This window comes from Triticum urartu, chromosome 3A (genome assembly GCF_056163025.1).
Source record: "Triticum urartu cultivar PI428250 chromosome 3A, HENAU_Tu73, whole genome shotgun sequence".
Taxonomy (NCBI): domain Eukaryota; kingdom Viridiplantae; phylum Streptophyta; class Magnoliopsida; order Poales; family Poaceae; genus Triticum; species Triticum urartu.
The window spans coordinates 14,915,684-14,942,611 of record NC_141875.1 but is presented as its reverse complement, the minus strand read 5'-3'; the positions used below and the strand labels follow the sequence as shown (position 1 = coordinate 14,942,611).

The following is a 26,928-nucleotide window of genomic DNA, read 5'->3' as shown; positions in this document are numbered from 1 at the left end:
ATTTGGGATTCTTATTAATCCCCAATCCATTGACTCTTGCTTCCTACCCGTTCAATTTATTGATGTACCAGATTCGTGGTGTTTGGATTTAATTGGAAGAAGTGATATGTGTCTTTCAATCTGCAATCAATTGGATACAACAATGATGAACACTTGATTTTTTGTTGCAACAAATTATAGGCTGCTGCACGCATATGTTCATCTAACTCAAACTAGACGATGAATGATACCTGAGCTAGTCATGCCGCTCATCTTGATCTGCCATCTCCATTTTCTCAGATAGGTTGGATGTAGATCTACATAACTATAGTTTTGTGAAATTTTACTCTTCGTCATGTGCCACTTGCTGGAAGGCCATTACTACAGATGGATCCAAATAAATTTCCTGGCATGTTCTCCACATTTTGGTCTGATGGTTTCATGTCATACGGCGCTGGAGCATATCATTGATTTCCTTTTGTTTGGTCGTATGAATTCTTATGATGAGATTGGATTCTTTATAGACAAGAATCACCAACAAACATAGTTGAATGAAAGTATCACGTATGTGCTACTACATTTTTAATGGATTATGTCGGATGGGGAGCGCAAACTGATTCTTATTATGTAGAATCAATATATTGCTACATCATGATTGGTCTTTATGCCCAGGAAATATTGAGTCCGCCTAAATTGATCTTAGGATGTAGTATATGGTTCACGATCCAAGTAGAGATTACACAAGAAGTCGAGAACTGGTATTTTTCAGTCGAATTTTTTTCCTCAGTTTGTGAAGATCTGCAACATTTAACATGTGTTTTTCTTAGTTATGGTGCTTCCTACCAGTTCAATATTTAGTAGTCTCTATTCGAGGTACTATTATGTATTCTCCTGAAAAGAACCATTGTATTTGTCAGATAAGTATGGACGAGGTTATTCGATGCGACGCATTTTCTGTTCTGTCAAATGCACGTCTTCATAATTTCACTCAGTCACCTTAGATAACCCTTTTGTTCTCCATATAAGTCTATCTCTTTCAGTGTGTTCAACTAAAAATAGCTAATTGACTTTATTAATCTTCATATAGGTCAGTCTATTCCAGCATATTCAACTAAAAATTGTCATATGCATCATCATTCATTGGTTCAATCTTTGTTGATAATCTGACAAAAAGTTCACTACTTCGGTAGTATGAAAACTTTATGAAACCGACAAGCTAACTTTCTTTATCAATAAAAATTTTGACGCCTCTCATAACTTTTTGAAGGATTTTTTTCATGGTTTACAATCTACTAACTTAATAAATCCTTCTCCTATACGATGCTATAAATTCCTGTAGCAACACGCGGGGTATCATTTAGTTTCAAGAGGCTAAGGGCCAACAACCATATGGTCCATATCTATGATACGTGTCCAACGTATCTACTTTTCCAAATACTTTTGCCATTGTTTTAGACTCTAACTTGCATGATATGAATGGAACTAACCTGGACTGACACTGTTTTCAGCAGAATTGCCATGGTGTTATTTTTGTGCTGAAATAAAAGTTCTTGGAATGACCTGAAAATCAACGGAGATTATTTTTGGAATAGATAAAAAATAATGGTGAAAGAATCAAGGCCAGGGGGCCCACACCCTGTGCACGAGGGTGGGGGCACACCTACCCCCCTGGGCGCGCCCCCTGCCTCGTGGGCCCCTGGTGCTCCTCCAACCTCAACTCCAACTCCATATATTCGTGTTCGAGGAGAAAAAAATCAAAGAGAAGGATTCATCGCGTTTTACGATACAAACCCGCCGCCAAGCCCTAAACACTCTCGAGAGGGCTGATCTGGAGTTTGTTCGGGGCTCTGGAGAGGGGAATCCGTCGCCATCGTCATCATCAACATTCCTCCATCACCAATTTCATGATGCGCACCGCCGTGTGTGAGTAATTCCATCGTAGGCTTGTTGGACGGTAATGGGTTGGATGAGATTTATCATGTAATCGAGTTAGTTTTGTTAGGGTTTGATCCCTAGTATCCATTATGTTTTGAGATTGATGTTGCTATGACTTTGCTATGCTTAATGCTTGTCACTAGGGCCCGAGTGCCATGATTTCAGATCTGAACCTATTATGTTTTCATGAATATATGTCAGTTCTTGATCCTATCTTGCAAGTCTACAGTCACCTATTATGTGTTATGATCCGTTAACCCCGAAGTGACAATAATCGGCATACTTACCGGTGATGACCGTAGTTTGACGAGTTCATGTATTTACTATGTGTTAATGCTTTGGTCCGGTACTCTATTAAAAGGAGGCCTTAATATCCTTTAGTTTCCAATAAGACCCCGCTGCCACGGGATGGTAGGACAAAAGATGTCATGCAAGTTCTTTTCCATAAGCATGTATGACTATATTCGGAATACATGCCTACATTACATTGATGAACTAGAGGTAGTTCTGTGTCACCCTATGTTATAACTATTGCATGAGGAATCACATCCGACATAATTATCCATCACTGATCCATTGCCTACGAGCTTTTCATATATTGTTCTTTGCTTATTTACTTTTCCGTTGCTACTGCTACAATCACTATAAAACCAGAACTATTACTTTTGCTACTCTTACCACTACTATCATATTACTTTGCTACTAAATACCTTGCTGCAGATATTAAGTTTCCAGGTGTGGTTGAATTGACAACTCAGCTACTAATACTTGAGAATATTCTTTGGCTCCCCTTGTGTCGAATCAATAAATTTGGGTTGAATACTCTACCCTTAAAAACTGTTGCGATCCCCTATACTTGTGGGTTATCAAGACTATTTTCTGGCGCCGTTGCCGGGGAGCATAGCTCTATTCTTTCAGTCACTTGGGATTTATATCTGCTGATCACTATGAAGAACTTGTAAGATTAAAGAACCAAGATTTTTCCCTCAACTACGAGGGGAGGTAAGGAACTGCCATCTAGCTCTGCACTTGATTCACCTTCTATTTTGAGTAAACTTGCGACACCTACTCCTGTTATTCATTTTAAAATGTCGCATGTTATTGATGAGGCCACTTCTGCTTTGCATGATACTTATGATGAAACTACTTCTATGCTTGATAATACTGTGCCACTAGGTGAATTTCTTGATGAACAACTTGCTAGGGTTAGAGAGAATGAAATTATTAGAACTAATAATATTGATGAAAGAGATGCTGAAGATTCTCCCCCTAGATATGAATTGCCTGTTGTGCCTGAGGGTTATGTTATGGATGAAGAAACTACTAGAGACTTCTTAGCTTGCAATGATAGATCTCATCTTAAGAAATTATTAGCTAAGCTTAAAGAAAAGTCTTTGAATGCTAGAATGAAATATGACCTTGCTTTTGATACTTCACCTATCTTTATTACTGATAAGGATTATGATTTCTCTGTTGACCCTGAGTTAATTACTTTGGTTGAATCTAATCCTTTCTATGGCTATGAATCTAAAACTGTTGTGGCCCATCTTACTAAATTAAATGATATAGCCACCCTGTTTACTCATGATGATAAAACTCGTTATTACTTTATCCTTAAGTTGTTTCCGTTCTCATTAAAGGGTGATGCTAAAACATGGTTTAATTCTCTTGATCATGGGTGCGTGCGTAGTCCCAGGATATGATTTATTACTTCTCTGCTAAATATTTCCCCGCTCATAAGAAACACCTTGCTTTAAGGGAAATATATAATTTTGTGCAAATTGAAGAAGAGAGTCTCCCACAAGCTTGGGGGAGGCTTCTCTGATTACTTAATGCGTTGCCTGATCATCCTCTCAAGAAAAATGAAATACTTGATATCTTTTATAATGGACTAACCGATGCTTCCAGATATTACCTGGATAGTTGTGCTGGTTGTGTTTTCAGGGAAAGAACTGTTGATCACGCTCAATTACTTTTGAATAATATGTTGAGTAATGAAAATGATTGGACACTTCTTGAACCAACTCCTAAGCAAACTCCGAAGAAAAGGGATATTCTATTTCTTAGTCCTGAAGATATGAAAAAGGCAAAGAAATCTATGAAAGAAAAAGGTATTAAAGCTGAAGATATTAAGAATTTACCACCTATTGAAGAAATACATGGTCTTGATAACCCGACACAGGTAGTAAAGGTAAATTCTCTCTATAGATTTGATGAAGGTGATATTCCTCGTTATAAGTCTGCTAACCAACTCTTAGATGAGTTTGATAGTTTTATTGTTAAACAAGAAAACTTCAATGCTTATGTTGGTAGACAATTGAAACGCAATGCCGATATGCTTGAACACTTGAGTGATTATATGTCTAGAGTCAAAGGTGAACTTAAACTTATTAGTATACATGCTTCTATGGTTACCACTCAAGCAGAACAAGTACTTAAGGCTCAGAATGATTTGCTCAATGAATTAAATAATAAGAAAACTGATAATGCTATTAGAGTTATGACTAGAGGGGGTAAGATGACTCAGGAACCTTTGTATCCCGAGGGCCATCCTAAGAGAATTGAGCAAGATTCTCAGAGAACTAATGTTGATGCACCTAGTTCTTCTAAGAAGAAGAAAAAGAAAAATGATAGGACTTTGCATGCTTCTAGTGAACCTGTTGTTGACACACCTGAGAATCCCAATGACATTTCTATTTCTGATGCTGAAACACAATCTGGTAATGAACATGAACCTAGTGATAATGTTAATGATGATGTTTATGTTGATGGTCAACCTAGCAATGACAATGATGTAGCGATTGAACCTGCTGTTGATCTTGATAACCCACAATCAAAGAATCAATGTTATGATAAGAGAGACTTTGTTGCTAGGAAGCACTGTAAAGAAAGAGAACCATGGGTTTAGAAACCCATGCATTTTCCTCCTAAACCATCCAAGAAAAAGGATGATGAGGATTTTGAGTGCTTTGCTGAAATGATTACACCTATCTTTTTGCGTATGCGTTTGACTGATATGCTTAAAATGAACCCTTATGCTAAATACATGAAGGATATTGTTACTAATAAAATAAAGATACCGGAAGATGAAATTTCCACCATGCTTGCTAATTATGCTTTTAAGGGTGGAATACCAAAGAAACTTGGAGATCTAGGAGTACCAACTATACCATGCTCCATTAAAATAAACTATGTTAAAACTGCTTTATGTGATCTTGGAGCTGGTGTTAGTGTTATACGTCTCTGTTTATATCGTAGACTTGATTTGAATAAGTTGACACCTACTGAAATATCTTTGCAAATGGCTGATAAATCAACTGCTATACCTGTCGGTATTTGTGAGGATGTGCCTGTTGTGGTTGCAAATGTTACTATTTTAACAGAATTTGTTATCCTTGATACTCCCGAGGACGATAGTATGCCGATTATCCTTGGTAAACCCTTTTTGAATACTGCAGGGGCTGTTATTGATTGCAACAAAGGCAATGTCACTTTTCATGTTAATGGTAATGGGCATACGGTACACTTTGTGAGGAAACAACCTCAAGTCCACAATATTAATTCTATTGGAGAAATTTCAACAACCACTGTTGGAGGTTTTGAATTTCCTCTTCCTACTGTCAAGAAGAAATATGATATTCTTATTGTTGGGCACGTGCATATACCCGTTGAGGTAACCTAGTGTTATTTGAAATTTCTCCGATTTCATGTGATTCGGAATGAGTTTGTTAACAAGACTTGATCAACCTTGTTAGTGGATTCCTTTTGATGAGCATGAGATGGATGAAGTTAGAAAGCACAACTTTCTGTACCCTCTTTTAATTTTCTGTTATTTGTATTAAATAAAGCAAAAATAGTATTTGTTGTCTGTTTTCTGCAATAAAAAATACCCCAAAAATAAAAGTTCTCCAAATGCCCTGAAAATGAAATATGATTTTTTCCAGAATATTTAAGAATTATTGGCACTAAGAACACATCAGGGGGACTCACCATGTGCCCACGAGGGTGGAGGGCGCGCCCCCTGCCTCGGGGACCCCACGTGGGTCCCCTCCACTTATCCTTTCACCCACACACTTCGTCTTGCTCCAGAAAAAATCACCCACCAGCTCAAACCCGTGTTCTAGCTCATCTTGCTACCATTTTCGATCTACTTGCTCAAAGCTCCATTCACAAAACTGCTTTGGGGGATTGTTCTTCGGTATGTGACTCCTCCAATGGTCCAATTAGTTTTTGTTCTAGTTCTTTATTTATTACAATTTTTTTCTGCTTAGGTGAACCTGTTCTTGAGCTTGCATGTCAAATTTATGTGGTCAAAAGTAGTTTTAATGCATGATATAGCCTCTAGGCACTTGTAGGAGTAGTTGCTATCACTTTTGTTGAGTTTGGTTCACTTTTATTTTGAGTCACTAAAAATTTCAGAATTTTTTCAGAGGAAGAAATATGTTTAGGAAAATGTACCAAGGTGTTTCCTCAAGGAAGCAAGGCCCAAGGTCCGCAATACGCGAGCCGGACAATGAACTACCAAGGGAGGCTCAAGTGCGGCCTTGTGAATGGCCGTTAGAGTATTTCATGGTTCAAGCAGGCATCAAGGAAGAATTTGACGCATATGTGCGTAATGCTGATCTTGAGAGCTTCGAGGCAGATAAGTGCCGGCAATACCTCTATTTAACTGATTCGTTTGTGAGAAAGTTTAAATTTACTTCCTCACGCAATTCTCACAGTGTCCTATTTGATCTTTATGATAAATCTTATACCATGGACTTAGAAGATTTTAATACTGCTTGTAAACTCCCGCAATGGGGTAGCACTAGTGAACCTCGCAAATCTAAATTTAAAATTTCTTGCTAGTATCACTGTGGGGGAATCTAGAGAAATAACACAAGCTACCATAGGGAGCATTCATTTTCCTGCCATACATTATTTTGCTCTCTTTGTAGGTAGATGCATTAACGGTAAAGATGATGCATATCACATGTGTGTTCCCGATCTTAGTGTTCTCGGGAGTGCTGTATTAGGAGATAAACAATACAAATTGGGGGCTATTGTTGCACATAGGTTGCATCTTAATGGTTTAAATGGAGATTTATTTAGTGGAATTTATGCAACTCGTATAGCTAATTTCTTGGTATACCCATACGTGGAGATGATATTGAGTTGCCTCCTGCTTATCTAAATTATAATGCTATGGTTCGTCATCAGTTTGTTGAGAGGAACGATCAGTTCCTCCAGTACCGACTAATCTTTGACAGACGGCGCACCTTCCACATTGCTCTCCCTGCTCCTGCTTTCTTTGATTTTCAGACAAAAGGGAGATATGTTATAACCAGGGAGAAGGCGAACGAGTACGAGAGGAGGTCGGAGACAACTCGCCTCCAAGCTGCAGCTCATGAGGCAATTTTTGCCGCTTCTCAGTACGACCCCAGCTACAACTTTGATCCTTGGGGATAGACCAACTTAGGCCAAAGGCCTAAGCTTGGGGGAGTACGCATTTCTCACCGACATTACATTCATGTTCACACACTCATGCCAGTTGTCGGTGCTCATACTTTTTCATTGTATCATCCCTGCTAGTTTATTTTCTTTTTAAGCTTTCTTCTTGTGTGTTTGAAAAACCTTAAGAAAAACCAAAAAAATTATTTGTAGATTTTAGCTAGTTTACTTTCCATGCTTGTAGTAGTAGTAATTAAAAAGAAAACCCAAAAAGATTTGTCATTCTTCTTTTGCTTGTTGGGAGCTTTCCCGTGTAAATAGTTTTGTTTCTTTTCTTTTTCTTTGGTCGAGAGGAGAAGACCATAATGACAATGTTGAGTGGCTCTCACATGCATTATTGTTGATCTAACAGAGAGCCCATATTACCTCATCTTCTCTCTTGAGTTGAATGCTTGCAGATTCCAGCTCAGTCCAATTCACGTGCACTATTATTATTATCCACACTATTCGGTCGTGCAAGTGAAAGGCCATAATGACGATATATGATGAACTGGTTGAGATGAGAAAAGCTGGTATGTACTCGACCTCTCTTGTTTTTGTAAATATGATTAGTTCATCATTCCCGATTCAGCCTATTATGAATGAAACATGTTTGCAATGTCAATTAGATATTATAGTTGCTCATGCCATGCTTAAGTAGCTAGGAGTTTATAATGGTTTACCTTGCGTGTCAACATGCTATTAAAATGGTTGTGATGTGGTATGATAGGGTGGTATCCTCCTTTAAACGATTCGAGTGGCTTGACTTGGCACATGTTCACGCATGTAGTTGAAACAAAATCAGCATAGCCTCCACGATATTTATGTTCATGGTGAATTATATCCTACTCATGCTCGCATTCAGTGTTGATTAATTTTAATGCATGTTCATGGTTGTTGTCGCTCTCTAGCTGGTCGCTTCCTAGTCTCTTTCTAGCCTTCACTTGTACTAAGCGGGAATACTACTTGTGCATCCAACTCCATAAACCCGAAAAGTTATTCCATATGAGTCCACCATACCTTCATATATGCAGTATCTACCTGCCATTCCAAGTAAATTTGTATGTGCCAAACTCTAAACCTTCAAATAAAAATTCTTTTTTTGTATGCTCGAATAGCTCATGTATCAACTAGGGCTGTCTGTATCTTTCATGCTAGGCGGGTTATTCTCAAGAGGAGTGGACTGCGCTCCTCACTCACGAGAAAATGGCTTGTCACTGGGATGCCCAGTCCCATGCTCAAATCAAATCAAAATAATTGCAATCAAAACTCCCCCGGGATTGTTGTTAGTTGGACGCACCCGTTGTTTCGTGCAAGCCATGGATTGATGCTTGTTGGTGGTGGGGGAGTATAAACTTTACCATTCTACTTGGGAACCGCCTATAATGTGTGTAGCATGGAAGATATCGAGATCTCTCGGTTGTTATGTTGACAATGAAAGTATATCGCTCAAAATAGTATTCATCTCTATTTCAAAATCGAGCTCTGGCACGTCTACAAATCCCTGCTTCCCTCTGCGAAGGGACTATCCATTTACTTCTATGTTGAGTCATCATCCCCTTATTAAGAAACATCAGTTGGAGAGCACCGCTGTCATTTTCATGTATTATTGTTAGTTTACATTGAGTATGACTTGACTGGATCTCTTTTACCATGAATTACAATTTCCAGTTAGCCCTTGATCTTTAGAGGTGCTCTGCATTTATGTTTTGCGGTCTCAGAAAGGGCAATCGAGATACCATCACTAGTAGAAAAAGGGCCTGCAGTCCCGGTTCATAAGGGCCTTTAGTCCTGGTTCTAGAACCGGGACTAAAGGGTCGGTACTAATGCCCTGACCCTTTAGTCCCGGTTCAAACCAGAACCGGGACTAAAGGCCCTCCACGTGGCCGCTGCCTGGAGGTCCACCTTTAGTCCCGGTTGGTAACACCAACCGGTACTAAAGGTAATTTTCCGATTTTTTTTGAATTTTTTTTGAATTTTTTTATTTCCAAATTTCTGATTTATTTTAACCTCTAATCTCTAATCACCCCTCTCATCACTGCTCAATTTAATCTCTAATCACCCCTCATCATTCCAAATCATCTAACTTCCCGGACGTTCACCCATCCTCCCACTCCCCCAGCCTGAGCACGCTTAACTTCCAGGTTCTATTCTCCCTCGTTTCCAAGTCTGCACTCGTTGTTTTCCTGACAATAGTAAGATGTTAATCCTATTAACCCTCAGGATTTTAGCTTGAGCATGAAGTCACACATTTCACTGTTTGAGTTTGAAACTATTGTTCTAAAAAACAATAATTATTTAGTAACACTAATATTTCTTGAATAAGTAGTTTGACCATAGTTTGACCACAGTATGACCATAGTTTGACCAGATTTGACCAAAATTCAAAAAACTGAAATAATTATTTAATAACACTAATATTCTTGAATAATTATTTAGTAGCACTAATACTTCTTGAATAAGTAGTTTGACCATAGTTTGACCAGATTTAATGAAAATTAAAAAAAACTGAAATTTGAGCATAACTTTTTTTCCTTTTGGAATTTGAGGATTCTACAAATTTGCAAACAGGCCATAGGCCGTCTCCATCGGATGTAACTTTTCAAGTAGATGATTTTTCATATAAAAAACTTTTTAATCCGAGTTCGTATGCAAAAATTATGCCCATTTTACAAATTCCAGAGAGATTTTGTAAATAAAGTCGAAATTCATATTTGTAAATTTTCCCAACAACTAGACCACATATCACATGGGAAACTTATTTTATTTTATTTTTTTTGACATTTCCATCATTTTCTTTTGTTTTTTCTAAAATTGAAAAGGCGGTCCACAAGGGGGGGAGAGTTTGAAAATTGGACCTTTAGTACCGGTTCGTGCCATGAACCGGTACTAATACCTCAAAGCCCATTAGTCTCGGTTGGTGGCACCAACCGGTACTAAAGGTTAGACCTTTAGTCCCAGTTGGTGCCACCAACCGGGACTAATGGGCATCGCACCCTTTAGTCCCGGTTTATGGCATGAACCGGGACTAAAGGGCCCAGGTGAACCGGGACTAATGCCTTAGCCGCACGAACCGGGACTAATGCACCCATTGGTCCCAGTTCTGGACTGAACTAGGACTAATGGGGTTACCCGGCCTGGACCAAAGCCCCCCTTTTCTACTAGTGCATCTTGTTATATCATATTATGATTGTTTTGAGAAAGTGTTGTCATCCGAGATTTATTATTATTGCTCGCTAGTTGATTATGCCATTGATATGAGTAAACAAGAGACCTAAATGTTATTGTGAATATGGTTAGTTCATAATCTTTGCTGAAAACTTGAATGCTGGCTTTACATATTTACAACAACAAGAGCAAACAGAGTCAGCAAAAGTTTTTCTTTATCACTTTCAGTTTATCAACTGAATTGCTTGAGGATAAGCAAAGGTTTAAGCTTGGGGGAGTTGATACGTCTCCAACGTATCTACTTTTCCAAACGCTTTTTCCCTTGTTTGGGACTCTAACTTGCATGATTTGAATGGAACTAACCCAGACTGACGCTGTTTTCAGCGGAATTGCCATGGTGTTATTTTTGTGCAGAAATAAAAGTTCTTGGAATGACCTGAAAATCAACGGAGATTATTTTTGGAATATATAAAAAATACTCGTGAAAGAATCAAGGCCAGGGGGGCCGCATCCTGTCCACGAGGGTGGGGGCGCGCCTATCCCGGGAGAAAAGATATACTGTTACTAAAATCAACTCTATATATTCGTGTTCGAGGAGAAAAAAATCAGAGAGAAGGATTCATCGCGTTTTACGATACGGACCCGCTGCCAAGCCCTAAACACTCTTGGGAGGGCTGATTCGGAGTTCGTTCGGGGCTCCGGAGAGGGGAATCTGTCGCCATCGTCATCATCAACCTTCCTCCATCACCAATTTCATGATGCTCACCACCGTGCGTGAGTAATTCCATCGTAGGATTGCTGGACGGTGATGGGTTGGATGAGATTTATCATGTAATAGAGTTAGTTTTGTTAGGGTTTGATCCCTAGTATCCATTATGTTATGAGATTGATGTTGCTATGACTTTTCTATGCTTAATGCTTGTCACTAGGGCCCGAGTGTCATGATTTCAGTTCTGAACCTATTATGTTTTCATGAATATATGTGATTTCTTGATCCTATCTTGCAAGTCTATAGTCACCTATTATGTGTTATGATCCGTTAACCCAGAAGTGACAATAATCGAGATACTTACCGATGATGACCGTAGTTTGACGAGTCCATGTATTTACTATGTGTTAATGCTTTGGTCCGGTACTCTATTAAAAGGAGGCCTTAATATCCTTTAGTTTCCAATAAGACCCCGCTGCCACGGGATGGTAGGACAAAAGATGTCATGCAAGTTCTTTTCCATAAGCATTTATGACTATATTCGGAATACATACCTACATTACATTGATGAACTAGAGCTAGTTCTGTGTCACCCTATGTTATAACTATTGCATGAGGTATCACATCCGACATAATTATCCATCACTGATCCATTGCCTACGAGCTTTTCATATATTGTTCTTCGCTTATTTACTTTTCCGTTGCTACTGCTACAATCACTATAAAACCAAAACTATTACTTTTGCTACTCTTACCACTACTATCATATTACTTTGCTACTAAATACCTTGCTGCAGATATTAAGTTTCCAGGTGTGGTTGAATTGACAACTCAGCTACTAATACTTGAGAATATTCTTTGGCTGCCCTTTTGTCGAATCAATAAATTTGGGTTGAATACTCTACCCTCTAAAACTGTTGCGATCCCCTATACTTGTGGGTTATCAATCTACATACTTAACATATATAGTAACAGCTAGCAAATTTTAAGAGGCTGAAGGCAAACAACCATAAATATCCGCTGGAAGCAGCTTGACATCGATGACTCGGCATCTTGTCAATGAAAAGGAAGAACCCTCATGTGCCTTGGTAGAGTAGGAGTAGAACAGTGTCTCCAATTTTCCAATATAGATGTATTGCCACGAGAAGCGAGAACTTGTTAATTTAAATGGTTCCATTTTTGCGAGAAATGCAGTACCTTGCAATCACTTTGGCGTTATTAGCAGGCACAAGTGTAATTCAACCACGCTGGGAAATCGATCCAGGAACGGCTACAGGGGGCAATTTCTGTTAACATGTAGAATAAAAACCAATTGTAACATATCGTTGATGATATATATAGTTTATGAGCATCAACATTAAAATAAGACTTTTTACCAGCGCTTTGTGCACACAATTAGTCTTGTTCAGTGTGTGCACCATAGGTCTAATTATCCCATCCAGAATCCAGCGTTCATATGCTGTGCTATGTCTGTCATCAACAAAGTTTATGACATACTTCAAGTCCTTCAAGTGAAATTTGGTACGCTTAGTAACATACATATCATTCACTATGCATCCAACATATCCCGCTTAAAAGGTGGAAGGTATTATTTATTCAGAACATGGCATAAGAATATATATAGTGCGCATAAATTGGTAAACAAAATTTGTTACTGGCTAGGAACGGAGTCAGAATATGATATCACAATTGGTTGCTTAAATAGTGATCAATTGGTTGCTTAAATAGTAATATGACAGCATGGAGAAAGTTGAAAGGACACTAACCTCGGTCAGACTTTGATCGGCTGATGACGTTGGGGAAGTAAACATCCATTTTAATTAGACCAGACTATGGTGCACGCACTAGAATTTTATTGCCAGCTTTCAGTTCATAACACTTAGACATTTTTCTCCAAAGGTCCGCATTAAAATAGGAGTGACCATCTTTATCAAGTTTTACGCTAACCGTCATTGTAAACCCATGTTGCGTTGTCAATATGACATCCTGGGAGTCATCTGCAAAGTAAAGCCCAAGATTTCCTTCTACTCCTGTTCTTGCAAAGCAAGTGATGTACTGCTTGAAATGAAAATTAAGATCGTAAATTAGATATATTGAAATAACCGAGTGATACGTCTCCAACATATCTATAATTTTTGATTGTTCTATGCTATTATATTATCTGTTTTGGATGTCTAATGGGCTTTAATACACCTTTTAATATTATTTTTGGGACTAACCTACTAACCAAAGGCCCAGTGCAAATTGTTGTTTTTTTGCCTATTTCAGTGTTTCGCAGAAAAGGAATATCAAAAGGAATCCAAACGGAGTGAAACCTTCGGGAGAGTTATTTTTGGAACAAACGTGATCTAGGAGACTTGGAGTGGACGTCAAGAAAGAAGCGAGGAGGCCACGAGGTAGGAGGGCGCGCCCAGGGGGGCAAGGCGCACCCCCAACCCTCGTGGGCCCCTCGTAGATCCACCGACGTACTTCTTCCAGCTATATATACCCATATACCCCGAAAACATCTAGGAGCACCACAAAACCATATTTCCACTGCCGCAACCTTCTGTACCCATGAGATCCCATCTTGGGGCCTTTTCCGGCGCTCCGCTGAGCGGGAATCGATCATGGAGGGCTTCTACATCAACACCATAGCCTCTCCGATGATGTGTGAGTAGTTTACCACAAACCTTCAGGTCCATAGTTATTACCTAGATGGGTTCTTCTCTCTCTTTGGATCTCAATACAAAGTTCTCCTCGATTCTCTTGGAGATCTATTCGATGTAATTCTTTTTGCGGTATGGTTGTCGAGATCCGATGAATTGTGGGTTTATGATCAAGATTATCAATGAACAATATTTGATTCTTCTCTGAATTCTTTTATGCGTGATTTAATATCTTTGCAAGTCTCTTCGAATTATCAGTTTGGTTTGGCCTACTAGATTGATCTCTCTTGCAACGGGAGAAGTGCTTAGCTTTGGGTTCAATCTTGCGGTATCCTTTCCAAGTGACAACAGGGGCATCAAGGCACGTATTGTATTGTTGCCATCGAGGATAAAAAGATGGGGTTTATATCATATTGCTTGATTTTATCCCTCTACATCATGTCATCTTGCCTAATGCGTTACTCTGTTGTTATGAACTTAATACTATGCATGATGGATAGCGGTCGATGTGTGGAGTAATAGTAGTAGATGCAGAGTCATTTTGGTCTACTTGTCGCGGACGTGATGCCTATATACATGATCACGCCTAGATATTCTCATAACTATTCGCTTTTCTATCAATTGCTCGACAGTAATTTTTTCACCCACCGTAGAATTTTCTATCTTGAGAGAAGCCACTAGTGAAACCTATGGCCCCCGGGTCTATCTTCCATCATATGATTTTCCTATCCACTTGCTATTTCTATCATTGTTTATTTTGCAATCTTTATTTTCCAATCTATACAACAAAAATACCAAAAATATTTATCTTATTATATATATCAGATCGCAGTCTCGTAAGTGACCGTGAAGGGATTGACAACCCCTTTATCACGTTGGTTGTGAGGTTCTTGTTTGTTTGTGCAGGTACGAGGGACTTACGTGTAGTCTCGTACTGGATTGATAACTTGGTTCTCAAAACCGAGGGAAATACTTACGCTACTTTGCTGCATCACCCTTTCCTCTTCAAGGGAAAACCAACGCCTGCTCAAGAGGTAGCACCGAGCAAGATGCAAATATGGGAGTAACTGATAGAACATATCCATATATAGATCCAAGAAATGTACAAAAATATAGAATTAAAAATAGATAATGTAACAAAAATTTGATGCAAATATATAGATAATGTAGCAACAGACGGTATATGTTCACAAATTTAGCCCATGCCAATCGTGGTAGATTGAGATTGAACATACCGAGCGCTCCCTGAAGTCATCCGGAATGGTGACGTAGAACATCGTTTCCGACTGGCCACGACCACAGTTGCCCGATTTGTGCTCGCACTGTTCACACATGAATGAACACCCACGAATCAGCTAGAACAAAAATGATTCCACGACGATTTTCGCCGGTTGATTAACAGCGACGGATGGACTACGATAAGAGATGAGTGAATATTTCGCTAATTAAGTTGATTACCTTCTCCATGAGAAAAATCCCCGGCCCAATCCCCTAGAAAACCACAGTCGACCAGAGTCTAGAATGTCGGTGCAGATAGGCAGTGGAAAGCGGTGGAGGCGAAATCCGGTGCTGTTTGGAGCGCGACCTACGGCTGTCGCCAACAGCCATCGAGCTTAGGGTGCAGAGTTGCGGAGGAGTCCGCGGCGACTGAGTGGGGACGAAGTGGGAGAGGGTTTTCTTTTCCTTTTGCATGTGTGAGTGAACACACATGGTTCGTAGAGGCGACGGAGATGAACCGTGTGCGATAGTAAATCACCGAGATTGAATGGGAATCCAAATTTCCTTTATCTTTCATCCATGAGTTTTTTTTCTACGATGATCATAAACCCTGCTAATCACCGTGTTCAAATTTGACACTTTTCCGAGTTCATTTACAATACTTAGGGGATTATGTGCATTTTGTAGGCATTAATGCACGTAATTCAAATTCAAACAATTGGTGCATGAAAGGGTGCACAAGAACGGTCTGGAAAAACCATACTCGTGGTATTTAGTAATTTCTCAAGCCTTTTACAAGGAATGGGCATAGATTTCAATGGAGTCAACCACAAACGCGTCATTTACTAGGTTATCAACTATAGAACAATGAAATATGTGCTTGAAAAACATGACGGCTAGCATGGTGCAATGGTATGGCCTCACCGTGCCCTGGTTAAAAGTTGAGATGGTTTGATTTATGTCGTCATGCACGCCCTTCATAAATCTAACCATCACTAAGGAAGTTCAATGCTTTCGAGAGGGAAATCACCAAGATTAATGGGGAACCCAAATTTCCGTCCTAGTATGTCTTTCAGTTTTTATCCAACGATCAACATACCGCCTCAAATGAAACATGTTCAAATTTGACATTTTTCCGAACTCATTTACAATATTTAGGGGATTGTGTGCATTTTCTAGGCATTAATTATGCACATAATTCAAATTCGAACAATCGGTGCATGAAAAGGTGCACAAGAACGGTCTGGAAAACCATGCTCGTGCTATACAAAAAATGAAACACATGGTTGGAAAACATGACGCCTGGTGTGGTGCCATGGTATGGCCTCACCATGCCCCTGGTAAAAATTGGAGAATGTTTTCCTTATGTCATGATGCGTGCCTTTCATAAAATGAACCATCATCCGAGGAAGTTTCATGGTTTCGAGGGGGAAATCACCAAGATTGAAGGGGGGGTCCAAATTTCCTTTGTCCTTTGTCCACGAGTTTTTTTCTATGATGAGCATACAACCTGCAAATCACCATGTTCAAATTTGGCACTATTTTGGGTTCATTTGCCATATTTAGGGGATTATGTGCATTTCCTAGGCATTAATGAGCATAATTCAAGTTCAAACAATCGATGCATGAAAGGGTCCACAAGAACGGCCTAGAAAACCATGCTCGTGCCATTTAGTAGATTCTCATGCCTTTTACAAGGAATGGACAGATATTTCAATGAAATGTGTGGCAATAGTCAACCAAAAATGTTTGTTTGTTGGGTTTTCAACTATAGAAAAAATGAAATAAATGCTTAAAAACATGAAGCCAGGCATGGTGCCATGGTATGACCTCACCATGCCCTGGTAAAAATTTGAGAAGGTTTGGCTTATGTCGTCATGCACGCCCTTCATAAATCGAACCATCACCGAGAAAGTTCCATGCTTTCGAGAGGGAAAATCCCCAAGATTGAAGGGGTATCCTAATTTCCATCCTAGTTTGTCATTCAGTTTTTTTTTCAATGATCAACATACCACCTCAAATGCAACGTGTTCAAATTTGGCATTTTCCCGGGCTCATTTACAATATTTAGGGGATTATGTGCATTTTCTAGGCATTAATGGACATAATTGAAATTCGAACAATTGGTGCATGAAAAGGTGCACAAGAACAGTATGGAAAACCATGCTCGTGTTATTTAGCACATTCTCATGCCTTTTACAAGGAATGGGCAGATATTTCAAGGAAATGTGTGGCAATAGTCAACCATAAACGCGTCGTTTACTCGGTTAACAACTATACAAAAAATGAAACACATGGTCGGAAAACATGACGCCTGGCTTGGTGACATGTTATGGCATCACCATGCCCTGGTAAAAAAAGGAGAATGTTTTCCTTATGTCATGCGCGCCTTTCATAAATCGAACCATCACCGAGGAAGTTTCATGGTTTCAAGGCGGAAATCAACAAGATTGAAGGGGGGGGTCCAAATTTCCCATGTCCTTTATCCACGAGTTTTTTCTATGATGAACATACAACCTGCAAATCACCGTGCTCAAATTTGGCACTTTTCCGGGTTCATTTGCCATATTTAGGGGATTATGTGCATTTCCTAGGCATTAGTGCGCATAATTCAAGTTCAAACAATTGATGCATGAAAGCGTCCACAAGAATGGCCTAGAAAACCATGATCGTGCCATTTAGTAAATTGTCATGCCTTTTACAAGGAATGGACATATATTTCGATGAAATGTGTGGCAATAGTCAACCAAAAATGTCTGTTTGTTGGGTTTTCAACTATGAAAATGAAATAAATGCTTAAAAACATGACGCCTGGCATGGTGCCATGGTATGACCTCACCATGCCTTGGTAAAAATTTGAGAAGGTTTGGCTTTATGTTGTCATGCACGCCCTTCATAAAGCGAACCATCACCGAGGAAGTTCCATGCTTTCGAAAGGGAAATCCTCAAGATTGAAGGGGAATCCAAATTTTCTTCGTTCTTTGCCCTGGAGTTTTTTCTACAACGAACATACACCCTGCAAATCATCATGTTCAAATTTGGCATTTTTTCGGGCTCATTTACCATATTTAGGGGATTATGTGCATTTTCTAGGAATTTAGCGCATATAAATCTAATACAGCTACATGTGCACGGGTGTGACGTGAGGGACGTGGATTGCCGTTCGATCACGGCGCATACAACGGTGCACACGCGCGATCCGCGTGGCTGGGGTTCCGGCCAATTGATAACCCACAAGTATAGGGTATCGCAACAGTTTTTGGGGGTAGAGTATTCAACCCAAATTTATTGATTCGACACAAGGGGAGCCAAAGAATATTCTCAAGTATTAACAGTTGAGTTGTCAATTCAAACACACCTGCATAACTTAATATCTGCAGCAAAATAATAAGTAGCAAAATAATATGATATTAGTGGTAACGGTAGCAAAAGTGATATTTTTGGTGTTTTATACTAATTGTAATAGTAGCATCGGAAAAGTAAATAAGTGGAGAACAATATATGGAAAAGCTCGTAGGAAATGGATCGGTGATAGAGAATTATGCCGGATGCGATCGATCATGTAACAGTCATAACCTAGGGTGACACAGAACTAGCTCCAGTTCATCAATATAATGTAGGCATGTATTCCGAATATAGTCATACGTGCTTATGGAAAAGAAATTGCATGACACCTTTTGTCCTACCCTCCCGTGGCAGAGGGGTCCTATTGGAAACTAAGGGATATTAAGGCCTCCTTTTAATAGAGTACCGGACCAAAGCATTAACACATAGTGAATACATGAACTCCTCAAACTACGGTCATCATCGGGAGTGGTCCCGACTATTGTCACTTCGGGGTTGCCGGATCATAACACATAGTAGGTGACTATAGACTTGCAAGATAGGATCAAGAACTCTCATATATTGATGAAAACATAATAGGTTTAGATCTGAAATCATGGCACTCGGGCCCTAGTGACAAGCATTAAGCATAGCAAAGTCATAGCACCATCAATCTCAGAACATAGTGGATACTAGGGATCAAACCCCAACAAAACTAACTCGATTACATGATAAATCTCATCCAACCCATCACCGTCCAGCAAGCCTATGATGGAACTACTCACACACGGTGGTGAGCATCATGAAATTGGTGATGGAGGAAGGTTGATGATGACGATGGCGACGGATTCCCCTCTCCGGAGCCCCGAACGGACTCCAGATCAGCCCTCCCGAGAGAGTTTAGGGATTGGCGGCGGCTCCGTATCGGAAAACGCGATGAATCCTTCTCTCTGATTTTTTTCTCCTCGAAAGTGAATATATGGAGTCAAGGTTGAGGTCGGTGGAGCGTCAGTGGGCCCACGAGGCAGGGGGGCGCCCCCACCCTCGTGGACAGGTGGAGGCCCCCCTGACATGGATTCTTCTTCCAGTATTTTTTATATATTCCAAAATAATTCTCCATTGATTTTCAGGTCATTCCGAGAACTTTTATTTTGCAAAAAAATAACACCATGGAAATTCTGCTAAAAACAACGTCAGTCCGGGTTAGTTCCATCCAAATCATGCAAGTTAGAGTCCAAAACAAGGGCAAAAGTGTTTGGAAAAGTAGATACGATGGAGATGTATCACCAATCATAACGCAACACACAAATAGGCTCAGTGCACACTATTTCCGGAAGCGAAGGAGATGAACCGTGTGCAATAATGAACGAGCAAAATTGTAAAGGAAGCCAAATTTCTGTTGTCATTTCTGGTTGAGCTCTTGAATACCACCGCACTATATGACTGTCCATCCCCTCCGTCCCAAAGCTCTCTCCATGCGTCATCCATGGCACCGCGGTGCAAAGTAACTCGTAAGGAAGCGATGGCATCCCGCTACGCCGCGTTCCTCGCCGCCCACGACCGCGCACATGGTAAGGAAGCGATGGCATCTCGCCGCACCGAGTTCATCGCCGCCGGCGGCTAGACAGTTACATGGGTGGACTTTGAGGCTGCCATGGCCGAATAGCTCGTGGATCTAGAGGCGGCCAAAGCCACACAGAAGGAGTGAAAAAGGCAAAAGGCAGTCAAGAAAAGAGAGTCCCCCGCTGCAAGAAAAACGAGGCCGCATGCCGTGGTGAGGAGAGCTTGGCGGAGATCGAAGCATGGTGGTATGCCGCCTACAAGGCCAGGAAGGAGAACGCTGGCCTATGGCCAGCATGCCCTGATGGTAGCATGTGAGAAGTAGTTTCAGTTTGTAGTCTTATAGCAAATTTCCAGTAGTACTTTAAGTTTATAGTATTAACGTACAATGTCGGTAACGGCATCCTTTGAGGGCTTTGAGAGTTGATTAGCATGTGTGCCCGTGTGCGTTTTTTTGCGTTAATCATTCAAAGATCACAAAAAGATACGGTTTCTATGCCGTACCTGTCTGTGTTTTTTGCGTTAATGACCCATAAGTCAGTTATCCGTGCGATATTTCCTAATAAACCAAGCGTACCCTTGAACGAAAAAAATCAAGTACACGTGTACATTTTTTGGGAGACGAGATATGCCAACTTTCTTTTTTCTCGCACACGATTATTTTACGCGCTTCGTCTGCGTTGTGCGTTTCCCCGCCCAAGTTTCAAGTTTCGCACTGAAATTTTCCTTAGGCGCGCGATTTCAGAATTTATTCCTCCAACCACATCCCCTTCCCCTTAGTATCCCACCCTCCCTTGCGCCTTCCCCTACCGACATCTCAAACCGCCACCCCGCAACCACAGCTTCAACCACATCTACGTTCTTCTCGGATCTAGTCAGGTAACCCACCGATCTCTATCATGTCCTTGGCCTGATTGCTTAAATAGCGCATGCACAACATCCTCAGGCCTCCAAATTCCCCCGCCAGGAGCTGATGGTGGTCCATGGTGCGATGGACGCCGTGCGTGTTGACCCAGAGGAACACCTCGCCTCCGCCGCCGCCGACATGGTGCAGGCTCTGGCCCTGATGAAGTCCCCAGTGACTACCGCCAGGACTTAACAGGTAAGATCTGACCAGCTAAATCTTACCAATACCACTTGCAACAGGTATGATTTGTACGGTTGATGTATTAAGCATGTTCGTGCCTTGTTTATTTCAGTACTACACACTGTGTGATGTTCAAATATTACCGTGTCCAGCTCAATTTCACCAATACCAGCAACAAACTTACAATACATGACTCAGCATATCACTAGAGATGCTGCCCATTTGCTATTTTTAGTGGATGCTAACCCTGTTGCACTTAACATGCCTGTCCATGTACTTACGTAGGGTCATAACGGCCGATGCTTTTGTTTGCCGTTGAGGTGAGCTGCATCCCATGTCTTACAGTATTTCACATAATTTGTGCAATTGCAGTTTAACTTCTACCCATTTACTGGTTTCCTATAGGTACACATGTCAGTGGCACTGATCCACACTTCGACCCGGAGGAACAGCTCGCCTCTACCTTCGCTGACTTTGGGCGAGCTCTGGCCAAGATGAAGTGCCCCAGCAACTACCTCTCAGGACTTACCAAGTATGTACTCACCATTTCAATATAACCAATACCAGTTGCAATCAATGGGTATGTTTTGTACGGTCGATGTATTAAGCATGTTCTAGTAAACATGCTTAACACGTTTTTGCTACTATCCCTACCTATTCATAGACATCTGGGCCATTCACCTACCTTGTGATGTTTAACTATGCCAATTGCATGTTTATTAGTACCGGTTTCAATGTCTATAAAGCCTGTTGCAATTAACAGTTGAATCCATTTTTAAACAGTTGCATTTCAAAGGCTACAAACTTACAAAACATGACTTAGGATGTTGTTAAGCCTGTTGCAATTAACAGTTGTATCCATTTTTTAATCTGTCCATTTGCTACCATGCTACTGTTTGCAATGAAGATATACTACAGATGCTGCCCCATTTGCTATTTTTGGTGGATGCTAACCCTGTTGTACTTAACATGCTTGTCCATGTACTTACGCAGCGTCATAACGACCGATGCTGTTATTTGCCATCAAGGTTAGCTGCATCCCATGTCTTACAGTATTTCACATCATTTGTGCAATTGCATTTTAACTTCTACATTTACTGGTTGCCTGTAGGTACACATGTCAGTGGCACTGATCCATGCTTTGACCCGGAGGAACAGCTTGCCTCCACCGCTACTGACTTTGGGCGGGCTCTGGCCAAGATGAAGTGCCCCAGCAACTACCGCTCAGGACTTACCAAGTATGTACCCACCAGTTCAATATTACCAATACCAGTTGCAATTAATGGCTATGTTTTGTACTATCGATGTATTATGCATGTTGTAGTAAACATGCCTAACACATTTGAGCTATTTTCCCTACCTTTTTATAGACAACTGGGCCATTATCTGCTCTGGCAGCACCTGCCCTGTTATGTTTAACTCTGCCAATTGCATTTTTATTAGTACCGGTGGCCAGTAAGCCTGTTGCAATTAACAGTTGTATTCATTTTTAAAAAGTTGTATTTCATTGGCTACAAACTTACAAAACATGAATTAGGATATTGTCAAGCCTATTGCAATTAACAGTTGTATCCATTTTTTAATCCGTCCCTTTGCTACCGTGCTACTCTTTTCAAATGAAGATATCACTACAGATGCTGCCATTTTATTACCATTTGGTATTTTTGGTGGATGTTAACCCTGTTGTAGTTAACATTGGTTTTCCATGTACTTACATAGGGCTACAATGGGCGATGCTATTATTTGCCGTCGAGGTTAGCTGCATCCCATGTCTTATACACCATCTATTCCTAAATATAAGTATTTTTAGAGATTCCAATATAGACTACATAAGGCGCAAAATGAGTGAATCTAGATTCTAATCTAAACTATATCTATAATTCTATATAAATTCGTATGTAGTTCATATTGAAATCTCAAAAAAAAACTTGTACTTAGGAACATAGGTAGTTGTATTTTACATCATTTGTGCAATCTCAGTTTAGCTTCTAACATTTACTGGTTGCTTGTAGGTACATATTTGAGGGTTACTGATCCTCGCTTCGATCCCTTTTATGTATGGGGCAATGCGATATTCATGAACACGCGTCAAGTGAGGAAACTAAGAAAGATTGTTAGGCGAAAAAACGGGTTATTGGAACTAAGCTCTTATTTACACTTTGTCAAAGACAACAGTGAAGTTTAGGATGGTAAGTAATGTGTTGCCTTTTCCCCCTGCCCACGACAAGTTACTCTATTAGACCTCGGTATCTGATATTTTTCTCTTTTCAGTGGTTTCCAAAGCTATTTACTAATGATTACCTTCCAAACTACATGAATGTAGTGGAGGCAACTAAGGTTAAAGTATATAATTCATGCTACCATAAGAATGCTCTAGAAGTCTTCCTGAAGGAGGTGAAGGATGGACGGGCGATCATCACAAGGGGTTGGACAAAAGTGGTTCTTTCCTATGGCATACAGGAAGGCACATTATGGACATTCCGCTTCTTCAACACCGTCGGCAGTCAAAATGATTTACACTTGTCTCTTTACCTTTACCGCCTTTATATACTGCTGTTCATCATAGTTAATTGCTGCCTAATCCTGCAATTACTGAACATATTGTACTGGAAATCTTATTTATGGATTCGTTATTGAACCATTGTGTTGAGAATTTGAATTGCACGTTTCGTATTTCAAAATTTCCAATTAGAATAATAAATTACAGGCAAAAATAAAAATCGAACAGACAGTCATGGACCTTTGCAAACGGTTCTAGCAGTAAAAGCGCTTGCGATCTACAGCCCAATGCCACACGGTTTTCTAATTCAAATCGTGTGTGATGTAGTTAATGAAAGCAAACAATTAACCAAGGCAGAGCGTGTGAGATAGTTACACCTTTCACACACGAGCATATACATAAAACCGTGTGGGATGTATATCCGAACGAAAACGTTTTCCCTGAATTGACTGTGTGGGATGTGCATAAGAACGGAAACATATTCCTTGGATTGACTGTGTGTGATGTACATACGAACGGAAATGATTTTCTGGGATTCACAGTGTGGGATGTACATACCTACGGAAATGATTTCTGGGATTTACCGTGTGGGATGTACATACCTACGGAAATGATTTCTGGGATTCACCGTGTGGAATGTACATACCTACGGAAATGATTGGGTTTTGATGCCTCGCCCGATCGCACACAGCCCCAGCCTGGGTCCCAGGAGGGCCTATCCTTGACGATTTCTGGGTCATGTGGGAAGGACACCCTATCGCACACACTCACTTGGCCATGATTCCAAATGTCGTTGAGGAAAGGGGTAAAAAACTGTTTGTTTAGGAACGACACGCACAAGTGAAGTAACATACCAATGACAAAGGGAACAACGTATGTTTTTATGCGGTTTGACCGATAAAGATCTTCGTAGAATATGTAGGAACCAATATGAGCATCTAGGTTCCGCTATTGGTTATTGACTGGAGATGAGTCTCGGTCATGTCTACATAGTTCTCAAACCCGTAGGGTCCGCACGCTTAACGTTTGGTGACGATCGGAATTATGAGTTTATGTGTTTTGATGTACCGAAGGTAGTTCAGAGTCCCGGATATGATCACGGACATGACGAGGAGTCTCGGAATGGTCGATACATAAAGATCGATATACTGGAAGGCTATGTTTGGACATCGGAATGGTTTCAGGTGAGTTCGGGCATTTACTGGAGTACCTGGGAGAGAAGAGAAGGCAGCCTAGGAGGGGGCGCCCCCCAAGCCCAATCCGAATTGGGTGGGGGGGGGGGGGGGCTAGCCCCCCTTTCCTTGCTCCTTCTCCCTCTTCCTTCTATTCCTAGTTGGACTGGGAAAGGGGGGGGTCCTACTCCTACTAGGAGGAGGACTCCTCCCCCTTGGCGCGCCTAGAGAGGCCGGCCGGCCTCCCCCTCCCTCATTTATATACGTGGGGAGGGGGGCACCCAAGGACACACAAGTTCATTGTTTAGCCGTGTGCGGTGCCCCCTCCACAAATTTCCACCTCCGTCATATCGTTGTAGAGCTTAGGCGAAGCCCTGCATCGGTAACTTCATCATCACTCTCATCACGCCGTCCTGCTGACGAAGCTCTCCCTCGACACTCAGCTGGATCTAGAGTTCGTGGGACGTCACCGAGCTAAACGTGTGCAGATCATGGAGGTGTCGTACCTTCGGTGCTAGGATCGGTCGGATCGTGAAGACGTACGACTACATCAACCGCGTTGTCATAACACTTCCGCTTTCGGTCTACGAGGGTACGTAGACAACACTCTCCCCTTTGGTTGCTTTACATCACCTAGATGGATCTTGCGTGTGCGTAGGATATTTTTTGAAATTACTGCGTTCCCCAACATTCAATCACTCATACAATCTATAGAATTCCTTGTAATCAAAGGAGCCATTACATTTGTGAATGTAGACAGTATTTCCCTTGACTTTTCTGGTATATTCAAGAGTGAATTTTAAAAAAGAGTGAATTTCTGTTTTTTCTAGAATTAAATGCACCTAAATTTCAATCACTCAGGTAACTTTTTTTTCTCGAATGCACCTAAATGCAGGAAATGCTTTTCTTCTCCCATTTTTGTTCCACTTTCTGCACATTGCAAGTCAGTTTGTTTGGACGAAAAGACAGAAGTTCACAAATGGAAGTTGAAAAATCAATAGCTCAAATTGTATCATGGTTATTCTAGCATGTATTTAGCTGCCACACAGTACATACTTTCCAGTTTCTGTGTTGTTCATCATTTCAGCTAAAGCTATTAACATGTGTAGTGTTTCTTATGTACTGATTTGATTTGTTTATGTTTCTCAGTGCACTATGGTGCATACCATATGCTCGTCTTGCCACGACAAGCTCCTGGACAAGTGCCACTTCTGCTCCCTTCCCACGATCTACAATCGCTGCCTCATGGTAGAACATGTCGTTGAATCCATCAAAGTTGCTTGTTCCAATGGCAATCATGGATGCACTGCAAGGATAATTTACTACCAGAAATAAGACCACGAGAAAGTCTGCCCACACACTCCATGTTTCTGCCCCGAAACCAGTTGCGGCTTTAGCGTATCAACCACGATGCTTCTGGACCATTTTTCAGGCAAGCACAAGTGGCATCCCCTGAAAGTTACGTACAGAAAGGTGTTCCATATCCGCATCCAGCCTGGATCAACCATTCTCGTGGGCGAGGATGGGCACCTGTTCCTTGTCAACATGACAATGGAGTCCCTTAGCGGTGTCATCTCAGTTTGCTACATCCAGCCTGACATTACTGGATCCAAATTCAGGTGCGGGCTATCATTGTCGTGCACTGAACCGAGCTTTTCTCGGGCTATGGACTTTCAAAACCAGGAGCACTAATCTGTATGATGGGCTGCCCAAAGATTGCTTCCTGTTCCTCGTGCCGAAGGTGTTGCTCCGTGGCTCCGGTAAGAGTGCCACAGCCATGGTTGGTATGATGCTCATGCCACAATAGGAAACATGCGCAAGTGATGGCGGGCCCATGTATGTACCACTCGCTGCCTGCGTAGGATGTAGGATTCGATATTTGGGTGCTGATTGACAAAGACTGCTTCTAAGTATCATAGTAGATATTTGTCAGCTTTTGAAGGAGGCATTAGTGTTCTTTTGGCATGTCTTGATACATTGCGAAACTTATTCTTTTAGCAAACATGTATGTCATTTGTGTCGAAACCTCACTTGAGCAGGTCATGTATTGCTTAATCAGTACTTGAACTTGTATCGAACAATATTTATGTGTGATCTATATTTGTAAGAGAAAATCGCGTGGAGGCTTCTGGGGTCCAAACTAGGTGATCTTGATCCAA

At 40.8% G+C, this 26,928-nt stretch overlaps 1 pseudogene; it reads left to right on the top strand.

Annotated features, from left to right (window-relative positions):
- Window positions 1-21,001: 21,001 nt before the first annotated feature.
- Window positions 21,002-26,576, top strand: LOC147977830 (putative E3 ubiquitin-protein ligase SINA-like 6; annotated as a pseudogene).
- Window positions 26,577-26,928: the final 352 nt, after the last annotated feature.